The sequence below is a fragment of the Anoplophora glabripennis genome, unplaced genomic scaffold (assembly GCF_000390285.2).
Source record: "Anoplophora glabripennis isolate ALB-LARVAE unplaced genomic scaffold, Agla_2.0 scaffold169, whole genome shotgun sequence".
Taxonomy (NCBI): domain Eukaryota; kingdom Metazoa; phylum Arthropoda; class Insecta; order Coleoptera; family Cerambycidae; genus Anoplophora; species Anoplophora glabripennis.
Genome location: NW_019416320.1, coordinates 723,103 through 726,216, shown reverse-complemented (window position 1 = coordinate 726,216; position 3,114 = coordinate 723,103). Strand labels below are relative to the sequence as shown.

Sequence of the window (3,114 nt, the reverse complement as noted above, 5' to 3'; positions counted from 1 at the left end):
TTAAATGACCCCACAGAAAAAAGTCTAATGGGTTTAGGTCGGGCGACCTAGGTGGCCATAATACAGGTCCGCCTCGACCTATCCATCGATCACCAAAAACATTCGTCAGATGTTGACGTACTAAACGATCAAAGTGGGGTGGTGCACCGTCATGCATGTACCACATTTCAGTTCTTATTTGAAGGGGCACTTCTTCTAACAAAATATTTAGATTTTCCTCTAAAAATTGCAAATAAAGAGCACCATTAAGTCTTTGCTCCAGAATAAATGGACCAATCAAATGATTCCCGATAATGCCAGCCCACACATTCACCATAAACCTTTGTTGGTAGCGAGTTTGAACTAAAGCGTGAGGGTTTTCTTCATCCCAGACATGTAGATTATGCGAATTAATTATGCCGTCTCTTGTAAAACCTGCTTCATCGGTGAACAAAATAGATGTACCAAAATTATGATTCCGAATATGATGCTGTAAAAACCAATTGGCGTATTGAAGTCTTTTTGGATAATCATCTGGAGACATAGCATGTACTTTTTGGATGTGGTACGGGTAAAGCAATTGTTCTTTCAGAGTTTCATGTACAGCCCATTTTGTAACATTGTTTTGCGCCGCAAGCTTCCTTATGCTATTTGAAGGATTATTAGCAACGTCTTCCAATATTTGTTCCTCTACATGAGGGTCTCGTACTCTCCTCGGGGCTCCTGCTCCACCACGGCGTGGCAAAAAGCTTCCTAAATAAAGGATTCGGAAGAAATTAGTTTCACTAACGTTTTTCACTATTTTTTTTTACCTGTTTCTCTTAAACTACGATCAACTCTTTCAAAAGTTTTTGGACTCGGCAAATGTCGACCCGGAAACCTTTCCTCATAAAGTCTTCTTGCCTCCACGGAGTTGCATAATGCTTCCCCATAAATTAGGTGCATATCAGCATATTCTGCACAGGAATATTCTTCCATTTTTAAATGTTATTTCTAACGGCTTAAAACGAATACCACAATAAAATTGAATTTTTATTCTGTCACGCGCCTTTGACAAGTACTTTAAAATCAACAGGGTCTAACAACGAAAACAATAGAAAAGAACTCCATGGAGACAAGAGCAATAATAATTTGTAGATGTATTTTGGTCATAGATGTTGATTTTACAAGAAACGGCATTATTCATTCCCTTAATTCACCACCAGTAAATGTTTATGGTGAATCTGTAGGCTGGCACTAGCGGGAATGATTTTATTGTAAAAAAATAAATTTTAATTGTTGTTGTATTTGTTACCAATTTTTTTCAAAACCGATTTATCTCGCAAACCGTTCATTTTTTCGAAATAAATAAAGAGTACCATTTTTAAAGAAAAACCTTCAGAGTATCTAATAATAATATTTTCAGTTTGATAAAATTACTTCTGTCAAAATTTTGAGAAAAATTGTGATAGGGCCAGTCCGTTTCTGGACACCTGATAATAGCAAAAAGTTGATTTTAGCATCAAATCGTAGAGCTCCATGTGTAATACAACGTACGAAAATTTTATTAAAATATACAGGGTGGTTTCAAAGTTATAACCCTAAACGTTAATTTCTAGGTACCCCTTTGACCCCCCATAACTCTGTTAGGGGGCACATTAGGAAAAAAAATTATAGGAAGGACTAGTTTTATTTTGACCTCCCCTATACACTCCCGAGAGATTAGGAGGTACTTACCGGACACCCTGTATATTATCTATTCACTGAAGGTTGTATACGAGATAAGATTAAGATCAGAATCTGTTAATGTTCTGTTTTTCTTGACCTGGAATGATGGAGACCCTAGCCTTGCGCTACTACTCAATCGACGAGGTTCTTCTGGGCAATTCTTCGTTTAGTATTTTGTTTTTTAACATGGCAGTCCTTGTATAATTTTATACAGTAACGAGTCTCGCGATAGATCGCTTCAAGCTGAAGGGTGACGTTTTCCTTTTTTGCATGAATAAGACAGACTCCACTGTGCCTTTTCTACGTCAGCAATTTGTACGCCGAGTACTTGCTTTTCTTCTTCTCGACTCCTATTCCACGCAGATTCATATTCATCAACTTCTCTATCAAGATAAGGCAGCAATTGGTGGCATTAACTTCTTAACTGCCACAATACACATAATCAGAAGAGGAAGACGAGAATAGCATTCATGTTCCAAGACATAAATTTCTTTTCTGACCAGACCAGTGGATAGAGTGAATGCAAGTGTATATGGACCTGTTACAACAGTTTTCTTATAGAAATCTTAAACCATTCTTCTGGAATAAGATTCAGTCTAACTTTACCAGATTCTTGTCTTACGGACCTCAGATTGACTTGTGTTTGTGGTGCATCTAATGTATAGTCTTTAATATATGTTTTCACCACTGAAGTGATTTTTAACAGCCTTGTCTTTTGATGGAGGTGGGTTAAGAACTGCTCCAGTTTTTTTCATAAAGCTCATCCCTAAAGGAGAAGAAGATCCATCTGGTGCACATTTTTTCCAAGTCTACTAAATTGTCATTCTTGGCTTCTGTCGTGAATCTTGGATGGAGTTTTTCTAAAAATTGTTTAGTTGGCTTCTTTGCAAACACTGACGTCATATCCACTAGAATGTCGTCTATATCTATGCAGTTAAATTCCATCGATCTGATAAAATCATCAGCCTTCATGATAAGGTGTTCTGTCGTCCCTATCCCTTTAGGTCTTTAATTTTATGTGATACGTGTAGGTTAATGGCTGATCCAAGATCACTCACTATTGGTGTACTCTGTCATGTGGTGTTTCCTTTCTCGGCATTTCTTTGATAATCTGGGTTTCATTTCTATATAATTCGGAAGTTTGGCAGTTCGTACAACATGTGCTATCTTAGCAATTTCATGGAATAGTAATAATTTTCATTTGAAGTCATCCTGGTCAAAATTTAGTCCTTCATCATTTACGTCTACAGGAGTTTGGATGATGATAACCCAGTAACAAACAGCTGACCTAATTATCAGTAGTCGCTACTATCTTTTGTACAATCCAAAGCTTCTACAAGGGATATAACAAAAATTTCTTAAATAATCAACCAATTTCTTCTCACCAAATGGGTTATTTTGTTGAGTTGAACGAAACCATGTTCATGA

General features: G+C 36.9%; 1 pseudogene; it reads right to left on the bottom strand.

The window, feature by feature from the left end:
- Positions 1-1,751: 1,751 nt before the first annotated feature.
- On the bottom strand, positions 1,752-2,808 carry LOC108903735 (annotated as a pseudogene).
- Between the last annotated feature and the right edge of the window lie 306 nt (positions 2,809-3,114).